Genomic DNA, 20,378 nt, shown 5'->3' with positions numbered 1-20,378 from the left:
AAAGCTCACAAGTCAAAACAATTACATACCTGAGGAGTACAACGACTGAAAAAGAAATACAACAAATTGAGCAACATATACCATTTGAAGTAGAACTACTGGAACATACTGGAACATAAGCATGACAAATACACTTAAAGATACAAGGGAAGATGTTAGTAACACGAAATGACAATGAGAAACCATAAGGAAAACCTCATGAGGAAACAGGTGTAAAAGTACGATTGTTAAAGACTTAAGTCATGGGATAAATAGCAGTGTGGATACATGAGAAAAGCAAATTATTTAGACATGGAAAATGACATTGAGAAACTCTCCCAGAAAACAGAATAAAACAATAAAGTGAGAGAATATTTAAAAGAACAGCAGTGTGATATGGTGGGTAAAAAAAGACATCTAACATCTGAAATAAATGAAATCCAAGACATCTAAGATGAAAAAAAAAAGAAAACAGAGAAGAGGAAATATTCAAAAACTAATGAAGATAAATTTCACAAAGTTAAAGAAGGAAGTAAAAAATTATCTGTAAAGGATCCATGGAAATGAAGAGAAAATTCTAAAAGCTTCCAAAAAGAGCAAAGAAAATAAGAACAGACTGACACGATCTCTCTCTAGAGCAAACAGAACACATCTTGTTTGAGAGCACACAAGTGACATTTAGGAAAATAGACAACATATTTGGCCATAAACAAAGCATTAATAACGTGCACAGGAGCAATATCGTATAGATTTTCTCTGACCGTATCGCAACTGCAATAGCTCTTTAAAAGTTAACATAATATCAAAGAAGAAAAAAGTTGAAGGACTGACATGAGCCAATGTCAAAATTCACTATAAAGCTACAGCAATCAAGACAGTGTGGTACTGGTGAAAGAACAGACAAATGGACCAAAGGCGCAGAACAGAGAGCCTAGAAATAGATGCCCGTTCACACACTCTACCGTTCTTTGACAAAGGAGCACAGACCATACAATGGAGCAAAGACAGTCTTATCAACGAATGGTGCTGGAAGAACTGGACATCCACGTGCGAGACAATGAACGTGCACGTGGACCTTTACACCTTTACAAAACGGAAATCAAAAGGCATTATAGACCCACATGTAAAAAGCAAAACTCTAGAATTCCTAGAAGACAATAACACGGAAGAAAACCGAGATGACCTCTTTATAAACATGACTTTCTAGATGTGACAGCAAAATCAAGATCATGAAAGGAATAACTGATAAGCTGGACTTCATGAACATTTTAAACTGCTGCTCCACAAGACACAATGTCAAGAGGATAAAAACACAAGCCACAGACTGGGAGAAAACATTTGCAAAAGGCACAGTTGAGAAAGGAATAACAAATATACAAATACGCAAAGAAATCTTAAAACTAAACAACAAGAACACACACAACCAGATTAAAAAATGGGGCAAACAACTTAACAGACATCTCGCCAAAGAAGACATAAAAATGGCAACTAAGAGTACGAGACGATGCTCCACATCATATGGCTCCAGGGAAATGCAAATTGAACAACAATGAGATACCACTACACACCTGTTAGAATAGTCAAAATATGGAACACTAACAACAGCAAATGCTGACAAGCATGTGGAGCAATGGAGACACTCATTCAGTATTGGTGGCAAGGCAAAACGGAACAGCCACTCTGGAAGGCAGTTTAGGGGTTTCTTACAAAACTAAGCATAACCCTTAACATACGATCCAGCTTAACATACGCTCCTTGGTATTTACCCAAAGGAGTTCAAAACTTACACGCAGATGAAAACCTGCACACAAATGTTGATAGCAGCTTTATTCGTAATCGCCAAAAAGCGGAAGCAACCAAGATGTCCTGCACCAGATGAACGGATAAACAAACCGTGGTACATCTAGTCAACGGCATAGTATTCAGCGCTAAAAAGCAACGAGCTATCAAGCTGTGAAAAGAAACCTTACATGCATGTTACTTTGTGAAAGAAGCCAATCTGAAAAGGTTGCATACTGTATGAGGCCAACTATATGACATTCTGGAAGTGGCAAAATTGGGGCGACAGGAAAAGATCGGTGGTTGCCAGGAGTTGGCGGGGAGAAGGATGAATAGGCGGAGCACAAAGGATTTTTAGGGCAGTGAAAATACTCCATCGTTATGAAACTCTAATGACAGATTCGTGTCATTCTACTTTTATCCAAACCCATAGAATGTATGACACCAAGAGTGAGTCGCAATGTAAACCATAAATCAGATAATATTCTATTATGGCTTTCATTTTCCAATTCTGGTAATCGTATTATGGTTACGGAAGTGAAAATTTTCTGATTTTGATCACTGTGCTGTGGTTAGGTGTCCCTGAAGGTAGAAAAATAAAACTGAAATATTCAGGAGTAAAGGGTATGTGGTCTGCATTTTCTCTCTAATGATTCAGGAATAGAGCCTAAGTGTGTAGGAAGGTGTGTGTCACGTGTGTGTCTATCAAACATCTTCTGCCTCAACTCACATAAAAATCAGATCTAGATACAGATACATTGAGACAGAGAGCTCTTTCTATGTGTATATCTATATCTAAACGTATTTTCTTTCTCTCTCTTTCTATATATCTATCTATAGATAGATAGATAGATAGATAGATTTATGTCTGTATACCTACATATCCATATGATGGGAGTAACAAAGGAAATGTGACAAAATGTTAACAATTGGAAATGTAAGTAAAGGGTATACTGGAGCTTTTGGAACCATTTGTGAGAAATTTCTGTATGTGTTGGAATATTGTTCAGTCTTAAAAAGAAATGAAATTCTGACACATGCTGCAACATGGATTGACTTTGAGGGCATTGGGCTAAATGAAATAACTAGTCACAAGAAGACAAATTTTGTATGATTCCACTGACATGACATACCTAGAGTAGTCAAACTCACAGAGACAGAAGGTAGAATGGTGGTTGCCAAGAGCTTGGGAAAGGGGGAACGGGGAGAGTAGTTTAATGTGTACAGAGTTTCAGTTTTGCAAGACGAGAAGAGTTCTGCAGGTTGGCTGCCCAACAATATGAAGGTACCTAACGCTACAGAATGGCACACTTAAAAATGCTGAAGATGATAAATTTTAGCTTACATGTATTTACCACAATTTAGAAATCTGCATAAGTTTCGAATTCTTACAATGGAAAAAGTGTTTCAAAAATAGCTCTCCTGGTGCTTGTTCTGGTGAAAATGAGATTGGGGAAAAAAGGAGATGGTACAAAAAAGCTTACGTTGAAAAACCAAAAATTTTCTGTCTCAACTCATCCTACATCCAACCTATTCTACCAAGGAAACTTGAAAGTGCATTTAGAACAATGCCCCTTATTGAGTCTATTTCTCGATTTGCTCTGTCAACCTCCTGACTAGAGACTCAAAGGGCTATCTTCACTGTGTCTCTCCACACTCTGTCTGGAGTCGGCTCCCTGTTTTGTGGTCAGCTCTCACTCTTCTCGGCATTCACGTGGGAGAGGGAACATCGAGCTGCACAGACCCTACAGCCCTTAAAAGCCCATATAGCGGCAGAGACAACATACCCTCTCCACATCCCAGACATCACCCCAAAAGATGTCCACGTACCTGGGAATGCACAGTCTAGGAGTGCATCTCTAGAAAAGCCTACCTCTCTAGAAAGCTACAGTTGGTACGTCTACGGTTCACGATTGGAGTTTGTATTGTTTGTAGAGCCTCAAGCATGACCCCTCATTGCCTTGCCAGTGCTATTAGGATTGAGCCAAAACCATTCAGCAGAGCCTACAATGCCCTTCAAAATCTGGCCCTGCCAGCCCTCATCCTTGTGGCGCACCTCTCTCTCCCTCAATCCTGTTCTCCAGTCCTGACCTCGGTTTGTTTCCTCCCAAGAGCCATATGCCTTCCAACACTGCTCAATGACGTCAGAAAAAGAAGTGAGAGGTATAAGGACTGGACAGGAAAAATGAAAATTATCGCTCTTTTCAGATGACATGACTAAGTACACGGAAAATTTTTGTTCCATCTAATAAGCACTTACATGGTATTTATTACGTGCCAGACATCGTCCTAAGTGTTTAACACTTATTTGGTCCTCATAACAAATCATCACGGAGCCTGGAGAGTTGTTCTATGTTAACGTAAACACCAAGAAATGCAACAACATGTCATTTGAGATTTCCCTACATGGGACAGTGATGTGACCAACTTATTTGAACAAGAATTCTATGAATCTAAGAATATGATGAACATGACTTAGCTCAGTGGATCCGAAATTTTAGAAAAGATCTTAGAATCATTGTCCAGAATATTCCACATTCCCATGGATAATGCTTCGTCTGCATTTCACTCTCTCTCTCTCTCTCTCTCTCTCTCTCTCTGAGTATATACGTCACCTTTTGTTGGTGGTTCCATCACAGATTACTTCTGTCAGTTCATCGGGGTCATTTCTAAAGAATCAAAAGCATATATGATCAGACTCCAAGTGACTTCATAGAGTTACACTCTTGTTTGCAATTAGTTACAAGTAGTCTTCAAGTGGTAAACTGGTTGAACCCTAAAAAATTATTTGGATATTAGTTATTTGGAAACTAGTATTTTAATCTTCCCTAGAAATAGGGCTTTCTATAGTTGTAACGAAGATCTTCGGCCGGTCAAAAAGCCTAATGAATGAAGATATTGAAATACAATTCTTCACTACTGAACCTTACTCTCACGTGTAATTGCATCGAGGTTGAATTTAGTTCAAAATTCAACTCCAGGTTGTAGGTACACATTTCCCCAGCTCCTCCTAATTTCCTGATCCTCAACACCCTCCACCACATCCTGACCCTTCATGTATCATGTATGTCTTTTCTGTTCCTCATACAGGGTTCAGGTGACTGCAGGTCTGAGGCACGGGCTCCCTCCAATATGACGGTGGCTTGGCATTCGGGACACCAGCTTTAGATGGTGGCAGAGCTCTGGAGGCTGAGGAAAGGAGCCGAGGTCTGTTTAGCTCCATTCTCTTCTGCTGAGAGCTCCACTGCTCCCTCTCCACTGCTACCATCTCCTTGCTCCAAATAGGATTCTCTCCTCTCCTGGCCCACTCTAGCAGAGTCTTACACACAGGCATTCTGAGAGTTTCCCAAAAGCTTTGGCTACTACTTTCTAAGGCTCACAAACAAACCGTGAGTAAGAAGTCTCCCTCTTATGACTCCTCCTTCCTTTTGCCACCTAGGCCCAACAGGAAAGAAAGTTACCTACAGAAGCTTATAGTCTCTTATGGAAACCTGTTGTTGCCATCGATGCCCCCCATAGCTTTCACCACTCAGATCACTCATGTCAACTCACCCCATCTTGTCACTGTTGCCAGACGACATTCGGGAAGAATCCATAACCCTGCCATAGAGTAAAAAACATGTACAAAAAATAGAGTCAGACATTTTGGAAGATAATCAGGTTCTTTTTCCCAACAGAATTGCAGCACACAAAAAGTGAAGTCACGAGGAAACACGACAGAAACAAAAGCATCCGTTTCAGGGTCCAGCACTGGAACCTCTGACACAGTTTCCGGGTTCTGTATGTGCGTGTGTGCGTGTCTGTGTGTCCCTGTGTGTATCCACTGGAAAGAGAATGAAGGGAACAAGGGAGACATAGCATTCATGATTAAACCTCCTTCCTTCTTCACCGCTTTGTTTCTCCTTCATGCACTCTGGAATCAATTTGGGAAACGTGAGAGGGATCTGAGTGTGTCGGGATGGGGAGGTGCATCCAAGTAAGAGCTAACAAAGAGATATAGATAGAAAGAGAATACACAAGAACAATGAACATACAGTGTCAGGGCCTAGTCCCTGGTTGTTATTTGGTAGGAAAGAAACAAGTAGGAAGGTCAAGGATGACCAAATGATGATTAAAAGATTTTCTGACCTGCGTGAAGGCCATGCGTTTACAATGATTCTTTTTCTTTTTCTTTTTCTCTACAGTCCTTTCAGAAAACGTTATCTGGTTGTATTATCCAAAATCAAGACTTTTCACCTCAAAACTGGCTTGGGTAATCTTTTCTCTATTTATCTTTTTCTTCATCTACAAAATAAGACACTTGCAAAATGCACTTTGAGTCTGTCACCTTCACAGTATCATGCTAATATTCAGCATTGCACAAATATTATTGATTTTTGGACAGCCTGCACTCTTCACCAAATTCTTTCAAATTTCATTAATTCTGTATCTGGCAACAATATACATTAGTATATATATCTTAAAGTTCAAACACACTTAAAGGTTCTCATCCAAGTAACACACCCTGACAATTTCCAGAGAAATCATGGGTTCCTATCAAGACGCCAAATGGTACAGCATGTTGCATCCTCCTCCCAAAACTTCAGAAGTCCTAAGGAACTATGCATTCCCAGAAATAACAAGAGTGACAACCCTGGGAAATGACAGAGGCCTGAAGGCTGTCTCTTAATGGGTGGGTAGCCTGGGATTAGGGGCAGTGGGTGGCAGCCTTGAGGGGCTCAGCGTGAGGGAAAATTTTAAGGACCGTTCTTGCCTCTCCCCTGAGTTGCCTGGAAACGATCACTTGCCTTTCTCAGTAGAAACAAGTAGCAACCACCCAGATGTAGCTAGGATAAAATTAGAGTAGCATTAGGTTAGCTGATGAAAGCAGGGAAGGGCTGAACAATCCTTGATCCTTCACTCCTCCACCTCCTCCGTCTCCAAAGCCCCAGGTGACAACCTCAAATGCCTCCTCAGATGCTGCTTTCCCCAGGAGCTCAAAGGTGACATATCCTGACCACAGGAGTTGAGTGGTCACAGTGGTTCACGGTTTCTGAGACTGTCTGCGCCTGAGGCCATCACCTCCCCTCATATTAAACTTCCTTAGAAAAACACACCTTAGGTCCTGGGTTTCAACAAAGGTGACTATATAATACAGCACCCAAGAGAGGACACTTCTGAGAGTGAAAAGGACACACTATTAATAATTATTCTGAGATAACAGCCACAGACTGAGATGGTCCCAAGCAAAACGTTAGCCCTTCTCTAATACAAGATGCCAGACAGAGTAGCCAACAGCCACCAGGAATGAAAGCTCACAAGTCAAAACAATTACATACCTGAGGAGTACAACGACTGAAAAAGAAATACAACAAATTGAGCAACATATACCATTTGAAGTAGAACTACTGGAACATACTGGAACATAAGCATGACAAATACACTTAAAGATACAAGGGAAGATGTTAGTAACACGAAATGACAATGAGAAACCATAAGGAAAACCTCATGAGGAAACAGGTGTAAAAGTACGATTGTTAAAGACTTAAGTCATGGGATAAATAGCAGTGTGGATACATGAGAAAAGCAAATTATTTAGACATGGAAAATGACATTGAGAAACTCTCCCAGAAAACAGAATAAAACAATAAAGTGAGAGAATATTTAAAAGAACAGCAGTGTGATATGGTGGGTAAAAAAAGACATCTAACATCTGAAATAAATGAAATCCAAGACATCTAAGATGAAAAAAAAAAGAAAACAGAGAAGAGGAAATATTCAAAAACTAATGAAGATAAATTTCACAAAGTTAAAGAAGGAAGTAAAAAATTATCTGTAAAGGATCCATGGAAATGAAGAGAAAATTCTAAAAGCTTCCAAAAAGAGCAAAGAAAATAAGAACAGACTGACACGATCTCTCTCTAGAGCAAACAGAACACATCTTGTTTGAGAGCACACAAGTGACATTTAGGAAAATAGACAACATATTTGGCCATAAACAAAGCATTAATAACGTGCACAGGAGCAATATCGTATAGATTTTCTCTGACCGTATCGCAACTGCAATAGCTCTTTAAAAGTCAACATAATATCAAAGAAGAAAAAAGTTGAAGGACTGACATGAGCCAATGTCAAAATTCACTATAAAGCTACAGCAATCAAGACAGTGTGGTACTGGTGAAAGAACAGACAAATGGACCAAAGGCGCAGAACAGAGAGCCTAGAAATAGATGCCCGTTCACACACTCTACCGTTCTTTGACAAAGGAGCACAGACCATACAATGGAGCAAAGACAGTCTTATCAACGAATGGTGCTGGAAGAACTGGACATCCACGTGCGAGACAATGAACGTGCACGTGGACCTTTACACCTTTACAAAACGGAAATCAAAAGGCATTATAGACCCACATGTAAAAAGCAAAACTCTAGAATTCCTAGAAGACAATAACACGGAAGAAAACCGAGATGACCTCTTTATAAACATGACTTTCTAGATGTGACAGCAAAATCAAGATCATGAAAGGAATAACTGATAAGCTGGACTTCATGAACATTTTAAACTGCTGCTCCACAAGACACAATGTCAAGAGGATAAAAACACAAGCCACAGACTGGGAGAAAACATTTGCAAAAGGCACAGTTGAGAAAGGAATAACAAATATACAAATACGCAAAGAAATCTTAAAACTAAACAACAAGAACACACACAACCAGATTAAAAAATGGGGCAAACAACTTAACAGACATCTCGCCAAAGAAGACATAAAAATGGCAACTAAGAGTACGAGACGATGCTCCACATCATATGGCTCCAGGGAAATGCAAATTGAACAACAATGAGATACCACTACACACCTGTTAGAATAGTCAAAATATGGAACACTAACAACAGCAAATGCTGACAAGCATGTGGAGCAATGGAGACACTCATTCAGTATTGGTGGCAAGGCAAAACGGAACAGCCACTCTGGAAGGCAGTTTAGGGGTTTCTTACAAAACTAAGCATAACCCTTAACATACGATCCAGCTTAACATACGCTCCTTGGTATTTACCCAAAGGAGTTCAAAACTTACACGCAGATGAAAACCTGCACACAAATGTTGATAGCAGCTTTATTCGTAATCGCCAAAAAGCGGAAGCAACCAAGATGTCCTGCACCAGATGAACGGATAAACAAACCGTGGTACATCTAGTCAACGGCATAGTATTCAGCGCTAAAAAGCAACGAGCTATCAAGCTGTGAAAAGAAACCTTACATGCATGTTACTTTGTGAAAGAAGCCAATCTGAAAAGGTTGCATACTGTATGAGGCCAACTATATGACATTCTGGAAGTGGCAAAATTGGGGCGACAGGAAAAGATCGGTGGTTGCCAGGAGTTGGCGGGGAGAAGGATGAATAGGCGGAGCACAAAGGATTTTTAGGGCAGTGAAAATACTCCATCGTTATGAAACTCTAATGACAGATTCGTGTCATTCTACTTTTATCCAAACCCATAGAATGTATGACACCAAGAGTGAGTCGCAATGTAAACCATAAATCAGATAATATTCTATTATGGCTTTCATTTTCCAATTCTGGTAATCGTATTATGGTTACGGAAGTGAAAATTTTCTGATTTTGATCACTGTGCTGTGGTTAGGTGTCCCTGAAGGTAGAAAAATAAAACTGAAATATTCAGGAGTAAAGGGTATGTGGTCTGCATTTTCTCTCTAATGATTCAGGAATAGAGCCTAAGTGTGTAGGAAGGTGTGTGTCACGTGTGTGTCTATCAAACATCTTCTGCCTCAACTCACATAAAAATCAGATCTAGATACAGATACATTGAGACAGAGAGCTCTTTCTATGTGTATATCTATATCTAAACGTATTTTCTTTCTCTCTCTTTCTATATATCTATCTATAGATAGATAGATAGATAGATAGATTTATGTCTGTATACCTACATATCCATATGATGGGAGTAACAAAGGAAATGTGACAAAATGTTAACAATTGGAAATGTAAGTAAAGGGTATACTGGAGCTTTTGGAACCATTTGTGAGAAATTTCTGTATGTGTTGGAATATTGTTCAGTCTTAAAAAGAAATGAAATTCTGACACATGCTGCAACATGGATTGACTTTGAGGGCATTGGGCTAAATGAAATAACTAGTCACAAGAAGACAAATTTTGTATGATTCCACTGACATGACATACCTAGAGTAGTCAAACTCACAGAGACAGAAGGTAGAATGGTGGTTGCCAAGAGCTTGGGAAAGGGGGAACGGGGAGAGTAGTTTAATGTGTACAGAGTTTCAGTTTTGCAAGACGAGAAGAGTTCTGCAGGTTGGCTGCCCAACAATATGAAGGTACCTAACGCTACAGAATGGCACACTTAAAAATGCTGAAGATGATAAATTTTAGCTTACATGTATTTACCACAATTTAGAAATCTGCATAAGTTTCGAATTCTTACAATGGAAAAAGTGTTTCAAAAATAGCTCTCCTGGTGCTTGTTCTGGTGAAAATGAGATTGGGGAAAAAAGGAGATGGTACAAAAAAGCTTACGTTGAAAAACCAAAAATTTTCTGTCTCAACTCATCCTACATCCAACCTATTCTACCAAGGAAACTTGAAAGTGCATTTAGAACAATGCCCCTTATTGAGTCTATTTCTCGATTTGCTCTGTCAACCTCCTGACTAGAGACTCAAAGGGCTATCTTCACTGTGTCTCTCCACACTCTGTCTGGAGTCGGCTCCCTGTTTTGTGGTCAGCTCTCACTCTTCTCGGCATTCACGTGGGAGAGGGAACATCGAGCTGCACAGACCCTACAGCCCTTACAAGCCCATATAGCGGCAGAGACAACATACCCTCTCCACATCCCAGACATCACCCCAAAAGATGTCCACGTACCTGGGAATGCACAGTCTAGGAGTGCATCTCTAGAAAAGCCTACCTCTCTAGAAAGCTACAGTTGGTACGTCTACGGTTCACGATTGGAGTTTGTATTGTTTGTAGAGCCTCAAGCATGACCCCTCATTGCCTTGCCAGTGCTATTAGGATTGAGCCAAAACCATTCAGCAGAGCCTACAATGCCCTTCAAAATCTGGCCCTGCCAGCCCTCATCCTTGTGGCGCACCTCTCTCTCCCTCAATCCTGTTCTCCAGTCCTGACCTCGGTTTGTTTCCTCCCAAGAGCCATATGCCTTCCAACACTGCTCAATGACGTCAGAAAAAGAAGTGAGAGGTATAAGGACTGGACAGGAAAAATGAAAATTATCGCTCTTTTCAGATGACATGACTAAGTACACGGAAAATTTTTGTTCCATCTAATAAGCACTTACATGGTATTTATTACGTGCCAGACATCGTCCTAAGTGTTTAACACTTATTTGGTCCTCATAACAAATCATCACGGAGCCTGGAGAGTTGTTCTATGTTAACGTAAACACCAAGAAATGCAACAACATGTCATTTGAGATTTCCCTACATGGGACAGTGATGTGACCAACTTATTTGAACAAGAATTCTATGAATCTAAGAATATGATGAACATGACTTAGCTCAGTGGATCCGAAATTTTAGAAAAGATCTTAGAATCATTGTCCAGAATATTCCACATTCCCATGGATAATGCTTCGTCTGCATTTCACTCTCTCTCTCTCTCTCTCTCTCTCTCTCTCTGAGTATATACGTCACCTTTTGTTGGTGGTTCCATCACAGATTACTTCTGTCAGTTCATCGGGGTCATTTCTAAAGAATCAAAAGCATATATGATCAGACTCCAAGTGACTTCATAGAGTTACACTCTTGTTTGCAATTAGTTACAAGTAGTCTTCAAGTGGTAAACTGGTTGAACCCTAAAAAATTATTTGGATATTAGTTATTTGGAAACTAGTATTTTAATCTTCCCTAGAAATAGGGCTTTCTATAGTTGTAACGAAGATCTTCGGCCGGTCAAAAAGCCTAATGAATGAAGATATTGAAATACAATTCTTCACTACTGAACCTTACTCTCACGTGTAATTGCATCGAGGTTGAATTTAGTTCAAAATTCAACTCCAGGTTGTAGGTACACATTTCCCCAGCTCCTCCTAATTTCCTGATCCTCAACACCCTCCACCACATCCTGACCCTTCATGTATCATGTATGTCTTTTCTGTTCCTCATACAGGGTTCAGGTGACTGCAGGTCTGAGGCACGGGCTCCCTCCAATATGACGGTGGCTTGGCATTCGGGACACCAGCTTTAGATGGTGGCAGAGCTCTGGAGGCTGAGGAAAGGAGCCGAGGTCTGTTTAGCTCCATTCTCTTCTGCTGAGAGCTCCACTGCTCCCTCTCCACTGCTACCATCTCCTTGCTCCAAATAGGATTCTCTCCTCTCCTGGCCCACTCTAGCAGAGTCTTACACACAGGCATTCTGAGAGTTTCCCAAAAGCTTTGGCTACTACTTTCTAAGGCTCACAAACAAACCGTGAGTAAGAAGTCTCCCTCTTATGACTCCTCCTTCCTTTTGCCACCTAGGCCCAACAGGAAAGAAAGTTACCTACAGAAGCTTATAGTCTCTTATGGAAACCTGTTGTTGCCATCGATGCCCCCCATAGCTTTCACCACTCAGATCACTCATGTCAACTCACCCCATCTTGTCACTGTTGCCAGACGACATTCGGGAAGAATCCATAACCCTGCCATAGAGTAAAAAACATGTACAAAAAATAGAGTCAGACATTTTGGAAGATAATCAGGTTCTTTTTCCCAACAGAATTGCAGCACACAAAAAGTGAAGTCACGAGGAAACACGACAGAAACAAAAGCATCCGTTTCAGGGTCCAGCACTGGAACCTCTGACACAGTTTCCGGGTTCTGTATGTGCGTGTGTGCGTGTCTGTGTGTCCCTGTGTGTATCCACTGGAAAGAGAATGAAGGGAACAAGGGAGACATAGCATTCATGATTAAACCTCCTTCCTTCTTCACCGCTTTGTTTCTCCTTCATGCACTCTGGAATCAATTTGGGAAACGTGAGAGGGATCTGAGTGTGTCGGGATGGGGAGGTGCATCCAAGTAAGAGCTAACAAAGAGATATAGATAGAAAGAGAATACACAAGAACAATGAACATACAGTGTCAGGGCCTAGTCCCTGGTTGTTATTTGGTAGGAAAGAAACAAGTAGGAAGGTCAAGGATGACCAAATGATGATTAAAAGATTTTCTGACCTGCGTGAAGGCCATGCGTTTACAATGATTCTTTTTCTTTTTCTTTTTCTCTACAGTCCTTTCAGAAAACGTTATCTGGTTGTATTATCCAAAATCAAGACTTTTCACCTCAAAACTGGCTTGGGTAATCTTTTCTCTATTTATCTTTTTCTTCATCTACAAAATAAGACACTTGCAAAATGCACTTTGAGTCTGTCACCTTCACAGTATCATGCTAATATTCAGCATTGCACAAATATTATTGATTTTTGGACAGCCTGCACTCTTCACCAAATTCTTTCAAATTTCATTAATTCTGTATCTGGCAACAATATACATTAGTATATATATCTTAAAGTTCAAACACACTTAAAGGTTCTCATCCAAGTAACACACCCTGACAATTTCCAGAGAAATCATGGGTTCCTATCAAGACGCCAAATGGTACAGCATGTTGCATCCTCCTCCCAAAACTTCAGAAGTCCTAAGGAACTATGCATTCCCAGAAATAACAAGAGTGACAACCCTGGGAAATGACAGAGGCCTGAAGGCTGTCTCTTAATGGGTGGGTAGCCTGGGATTAGGGGCAGTGGGTGGCAGCCTTGAGGGGCTCAGCGTGAGGGAAAATTTTAAGGACCGTTCTTGCCTCTCCCCTGAGTTGCCTGGAAACGATCACTTGCCTTTCTCAGTAGAAACAAGTAGCAACCACCCAGATGTAGCTAGGATAAAATTAGAGTAGCATTAGGTTAGCTGATGAAAGCAGGGAAGGGCTGAACAATCCTTGATCCTTCACTCCTCCACCTCCTCCGTCTCCAAAGCCCCAGGTGACAACCTCAAATGCCTCCTCAGATGCTGCTTTCCCCAGGAGCTCAAAGGTGACATATCCTGACCACAGGAGTTGAGTGGTCACAGTGGTTCACGGTTTCTGAGACTGTCTGCGCCTGAGGCCATCACCTCCCCTCATATTAAACTTCCTTAGAAAAACACACCTTAGGTCCTGGGTTTCAACAAAGGTGACTATATAATACAGCACCCAAGAGAGGACACTTCTGAGAGTGAAAAGGACACACTATTAATAATTATTCTGAGATAACAGCCACAGACTGAGATGGTCCCAAGCAAAACGTTAGCCCTTCTCTAATACAAGATGCCAGACAGAGTAGCCAACAGCCACCAGGAATGAAAGCTCACAAGTCAAAACAATTACATACCTGAGGAGTACAACGACTGAAAAAGAAATACAACAAATTGAGCAACATATACCATTTGAAGTAGAACTACTGGAACATACTGGAACATAAGCATGACAAATACACTTAAAGATACAAGGGAAGATGTTAGTAACACGAAATGACAATGAGAAACCATAAGGAAAACCTCATGAGGAAACAGGTGTAAAAGTACGATTGTTAAAGACTTAAGTCATGGGATAAATAGCAGTGTGGATACATGAGAAAAGCAAATTATTTAGACATGGAAAATGACATTGAGAAACTCTCCCAGAAAACAGAATAAAACAATAAAGTGAGAGAATATTTAAAAGAACAGCAGTGTGATATGGTGGGTAAAAAAAGACATCTAACATCTGAAATAAATGAAATCCAAGACATCTAAGATGAAAAAAAAAAGAAAACAGAGAAGAGGAAATATTCAAAAACTAATGAAGATAAATTTCACAAAGTTAAAGAAGGAAGTAAAAAATTATCTGTAAAGGATCCATGGAAATGAAGAGAAAATTCTAAAAGCTTCCAAAAAGAGCAAAGAAAATAAGAACAGACTGACACGATCTCTCTCTAGAGCAAACAGAACACATCTTGTTTGAGAGCACACAAGTGACATTTAGGAAAATAGACAACATATTTGGCCATAAACAAAGCATTAATAACGTGCACAGGAGCAATATCGTATAGATTTTCTCTGACCGTATCGCAACTGCAATAGCTCTTTAAAAGTCAACATAATATCAAAGAAGAAAAAAGTTGAAGGACTGACATGAGCCAATGTCAAAATTCACTATAAAGCTACAGCAATCAAGACAGTGTGGTACTGGTGAAAGAACAGACAAATGGACCAAAGGCGCAGAACAGAGAGCCTAGAAATAGATGCCCGTTCACACACTCTACCGTTCTTTGACAAAGGAGCACAGACCATACAATGGAGCAAAGACAGTCTTATCAACGAATGGTGCTGGAAGAACTGGACATCCACGTGCGAGACAATGAACGTGCACGTGGACCTTTACACCTTTACAAAACGGAAATCAAAAGGCATTATAGACCCACATGTAAAAAGCAAAACTCTAGAATTCCTAGAAGACAATAACACGGAAGAAAACCGAGATGACCTCTTTATAAACATGACTTTCTAGATGTGACAGCAAAATCAAGATCATGAAAGGAATAACTGATAAGCTGGACTTCATGAACATTTTAAACTGCTGCTCCACAAGACACAATGTCAAGAGGATAAAAACACAAGCCACAGACTGGGAGAAAACATTTGCAAAAGGCACAGTTGAGAAAGGAATAACAAATATACAAATACGCAAAGAAATCTTAAAACTAAACAACAAGAACACACACAACCAGATTAAAAAATGGGGCAAACAACTTAACAGACATCTCGCCAAAGAAGACATAAAAATGGCAACTAAGAGTACGAGACGATGCTCCACATCATATGGCTCCAGGGAAATGCAAATTGAACAACAATGAGATACCACTACACACCTGTTAGAATAGTCAAAATATGGAACACTAACAACAGCAAATGCTGACAAGCATGTGGAGCAATGGAGACACTCATTCAGTATTGGTGGCAAGGCAAAACGGAACAGCCACTCTGGAAGGCAGTTTAGGGGTTTCTTACAAAACTAAGCATAACCCTTAACATACGATCCAGCTTAACATACGCTCCTTGGTATTTACCCAAAGGAGTTCAAAACTTACACGCAGATGAAAACCTGCACACAAATGTTGATAGCAGCTTTATTCGTAATCGCCAAAAAGCGGAAGCAACCAAGATGTCCTGCACCAGATGAACGGATAAACAAACCGTGGTACATCTAGTCAACGGCATAGTATTCAGCGCTAAAAAGCAACGAGCTATCAAGCTGTGAAAAGAAACCTTACATGCATGTTACTTTGTGAAAGAAGCCAATCTGAAAAGGTTGCATACTGTATGAGGCCAACTATATGACATTCTGGAAGTGGCAAAATTGGGGCGACAGGAAAAGATCGGTGGTTGCCAGGAGTTGGCGGGGAGAAGGATGAATAGGCGGAGCACAAAGGATTTTTAGGGCAGTGAAAATACTCCATCGTTATGAAACTCTAATGACAGATTCGTGTCATTCTACTTTTATCCAAACCCATAGAATGTATGACACCAAGAGTGAGTCGCAATGTAAACCATAAATCAGATAATATTCTATTATGGCTTTCATTTTCCAATTCTGGTAATCGTATTATGGTTACGGAAGTGAAAATTTTCTGATTTTGATCACTGTGCTGTGGTTAGGTGTCCCTGAAGGTAGAAAAATAAAACTGAAATATTCAGGAGTAAAGGGTATGTGGTCTGCATTTTCTCTCTAATGATTCAGGAATAGAGCCTAAGTGTGTAGGAAGGTGTGTGTCACGTGTGTGTCTATCAAACATCTTCTGCCTCAACTCACATAAAAATCAGATCTAGATACAGATACATTGAGACAGAGAGCTCTTTCTATGTGTATATCTATATCTAAACGTATTTTCTTTCTCTCTCTTTCTATATATCTATCTATAGATAGATAGATAGATAGATAGATTTATGTCTGTATACCTACATATCCATATGATGGGAGTAACAAAGGAAATGTGACAAAATGTTAACAATTGGAAATGTAAGTAAAGGGTATACTGGAGCTTTTGGAACCATTTGTGAGAAATTTCTGTATGTGTTGGAATATTGTTCAGTCTTAAAAAGAAATGAAATTCTGACACATGCTGCAACATGGATTGACTTTGAGGGCATTGGGCTAAATGAAATAACTAGTCACAAGAAGACAAATTTTGTATGATTCCACTGACATGACATACCTAGAGTAGTCAAACTCACAGAGACAGAAGGTAGAATGGTGGTTGCCAAGAGCTTGGGAAAGGGGGAACGGGGAGAGTAGTTTAATGTGTACAGAGTTTCAGTTTTGCAAGACGAGAAGAGTTCTGCAGGTTGGCTGCCCAACAATATGAAGGTACCTAACGCTACAGAATGGCACACTTAAAAATGCTGAAGATGATAAATTTTAGCTTACATGTATTTACCACAATTTAGAAATCTGCATAAGTTTCGAATTCTTACAATGGAAAAAGTGTTTCAAAAATAGCTCTCCTGGTGCTTGTTCTGGTGAAAATGAGATTGGGGAAAAAAGGAGATGGTACAAAAAAGCTTACGTTGAAAAACCAAAAATTTTCTGTCTCAACTCATCCTACATCCAACCTATTCTACCAAGGAAACTTGAAAGTGCATTTAGAACAATGCCCCTTATTGAGTCTATTTCTCGATTTGCTCTGTCAACCTCCTGACTAGAGACTCAAAGGGCTATCTTCACTGTGTCTCTCCACACTCTGTCTGGAGTCGGCTCCCTGTTTTGTGGTCAGCTCTCACTCTTCTCGGCATTCACGTGGGAGAGGGAACATCGAGCTGCACAGACCCTACAGCCCTTACAAGCCCATATAGCGGCAGAGACAACATACCCTCTCCACATCCCAGACATCACCCCAAAAGATGTCCACGTACCTGGGAATGCACAGTCTAGGAGTGCATCTCTAGAAAAGCCTACCTCTCTAGAAAGCTACAGTTGGTACGTCTACGGTTCACGATTGGAGTTTGTATTGTTTGTAGAGCCTCAAGCATGACCCCTCATTGCCTTGCCAGTGCTATTAGGATTGAGCCAAAACCATTCAGCAGAGCCTACAATGCCCTTCAAAATCTGGCCCTGCCAGCCCTCATCCTTGTGGCGCACCTCTCTCTCCCTCAATCCTGTTCTCCAGTCCTGACCTCGGTTTGTTTCCTCCCAAGAGCCATATGCCTTCCAACACTGCTCAATGACGTCAGAAAAAGAAGTGAGAGGTATAAGGACTGGACAGGAAAAATGAAAATTATCGCTCTTTTCAGATGACATGACTAAGTACACGGAAAATTTTTGTTCCATCTAATAAGCACTTACATGGTATTTATTACGTGCCAGACATCGTCCTAAGTGTTTAACACTTATTTGGTCCTCATAACAAATCATCACGGAGCCTGGAGAGTTGTTCTATGTTAACGTAAACACCAAGAAATGCAACAACATGTCATTTGAGATTTCCCTACATGGGACAGTGATGTGACCAACTTATTTGAACAAGAATTCTATGAATCTAAGAATATGATGAACATGACTTAGCTCAGTGGATCCGAAATTTTAGAAAAGATCTTAGAATCATTGTCCAGAATATTCCACATTCCCATGGATAATGCTTCGTCTGCATTTCACTCTCTCTCTCTCTCTCTCTCTCTCTCTCTCTGAGTATATACGTCACCTTTTGTTGGTGGTTCCATCACAGATTACTTCTGTCAGTTCATCGGGGTCATTTCTAAAGAATCAAAAGCATATATGATCAGACTCCAAGTGACTTCATAGAGTTACACTCTTGTTTGCAATTAGTTACAAGTAGTCTTCAAGTGGTAAACTGGTTGAACCCTAAAAAATTATTTGGATATTAGTTATTTGGAAACTAGTATTTTAATCTTCCCTAGAAATAGGGCTTTCTATAGTTGTAACGAAGATCTTCGGCCGGTCAAAAAGCCTAATGAATGAAGATATTGAAATACAATTCTTCACTACTGAACCTTACTCTCACGTGTAATTGCATCGAGGTTGAATTTAGTTCAAAATTCAACTCCAGGTTGTAGGTACACATTTCCCCAGCTCCTCCTAATTTCCTGATCCTCAACACCCTCCACCACATCCTGACCCTTCATGTATCATGTATGTCTTTTCTGTTCCTCATACAGGGTTCAGGTGACTGCAGGTCTGAGGCACGGGCTCCCTCCAATATGACGGTGGCTTGGCATTCGGGACACCAGCTTTAGATGGTGGCAGAGCTCTGGAGGCTGAGGAAAGGAGCCGAGGTCTGTTTAGCTCCATTCTCTTCTGCTGAGAGCTCCACTGCTCCCTCTCCACTGCTACCATCTCCTTGCTCCAAATAGGATTCTCTCCTCTCCTGGCCCACTCTAGCAGAGTCTTACACACAGGCATTCTGAGAGTTTCCCAAAAGCTTTGGCTACTACTTTCTAAGGCTCACAAACAAACCGTGAGTAAGAAGTCTCCCTCTTATGACTCCTCCTTCCTTTTGCCACCTAGGCCCAACAGGAAAGAAAGTTACCTACAGAAGCTTATAGTCTCTTATGGAAACCTGTTGTTGCCATCGATGCCCCCCATAGCTTTCACCACTCAGATCACTCATGTCAACTCACCCCATCTTGTCACTGTTGCCAGACGACATTCGGGAAGAATCCATAACCCTGCCATAGAGTAAAAAACATGTACAAAAAATAGAGTCAGACATTTTGGAAGATAATCAGGTTCTTTTTCCCAACAGAATTGCAGCACACAAAAAGTGAAGTCACGAGGAAACACGACAGAAACAAAAGCATCCGTTTCAGGGTCCAGCACTGGAACCTCTGACACAGTTTCCGGGTTCTGTATGTGCGTGTGTGCGTGTCTGTGTGTCCCTGTGTGTATCCACTGGAAAGAGAATGAAGGGAACAAGGGAGACATAGCATTCATGATTAAACCTCCTTCCTTCTTCACCGCTTTGTTTCTCCTTCATGCACTCTGGAATCAATTTGGGAAACGTGAGAGGGATCTGAGTGTGTCGGGATGGGGAGGTGCATCCAAGTAAGAGCTAACAAAGAGATATAGATAGAAAGAGAATACACAAGAACAATGAACATACAGTGTCAGGGCCTAGTCCCTGGTTGTTATTTGGTAGGAAAGAAACAAGTAGGAAGGTCAAGGATGACCAAATGATGATTAAAAGATTTTCTGACCTGCGTGAAGGCCATGCGTTTACAATGATTCTTTTTCTTTTTCTTTTTCTCTACAGTCCTTTCAGAAAACGTTATCTGGTTGTATTATCCAAAATCAAGACTTTTCACCTCAAAACTGGCTTGGGTAATCTTTTCTCTATTTATCTTTTTCTTCATCTACAAAATAAGACACTTGCAAAATGCACTTTGAGTCTGTCACCTTCACAGTATCATGCTAATATTCAGCATTGCACAAATATTATTGATTTTTGGACAGCCTGCACTCTTCACCAAATTCTTTCAAATTTCATTAATTCTGTATCTGGCAACAATATACATTAGTATATATATCTTAAAGTTCAAACACACTTAAAGGTTCTCATCCAAGTAACACACCCTGACAATTTCCAGAGAAATCA

The 20,378-nt window shown here is 40.4% G+C and overlaps 1 long non-coding RNA gene across 3 annotated transcripts in view; it reads left to right on the top strand.

Annotated features, from left to right (window-relative positions):
* Positions 1 to 20,378, top strand: part of LOC139046612 (uncharacterized) — a 57,474-nt gene that overhangs the window by 16,228 nt on the left and 20,868 nt on the right. For all 3 annotated transcript variants that reach the window (XR_011506874.1, XR_011506873.1, XR_011506872.1), the window contains exons 6-11: positions 4,849 to 4,965; positions 5,943 to 6,010; positions 11,896 to 12,012; positions 12,990 to 13,057; positions 18,943 to 19,059; positions 20,037 to 20,104. This is a non-coding gene — a long non-coding RNA (uncharacterized lncRNA). The remainder of the gene's footprint in view (positions 1 to 4,848; positions 4,966 to 5,942; positions 6,011 to 11,895; positions 12,013 to 12,989; positions 13,058 to 18,942; positions 19,060 to 20,036; positions 20,105 to 20,378) is intronic.

Source organism: Equus asinus, chromosome 11 (assembly GCF_041296235.1).
Source record: "Equus asinus isolate D_3611 breed Donkey chromosome 11, EquAss-T2T_v2, whole genome shotgun sequence".
In the NCBI taxonomy this organism is placed as follows: Eukaryota; Metazoa; Chordata; class Mammalia; order Perissodactyla; family Equidae; genus Equus; species Equus asinus.
This window is presented reverse-complemented; position numbering and strand designations above follow the sequence as displayed.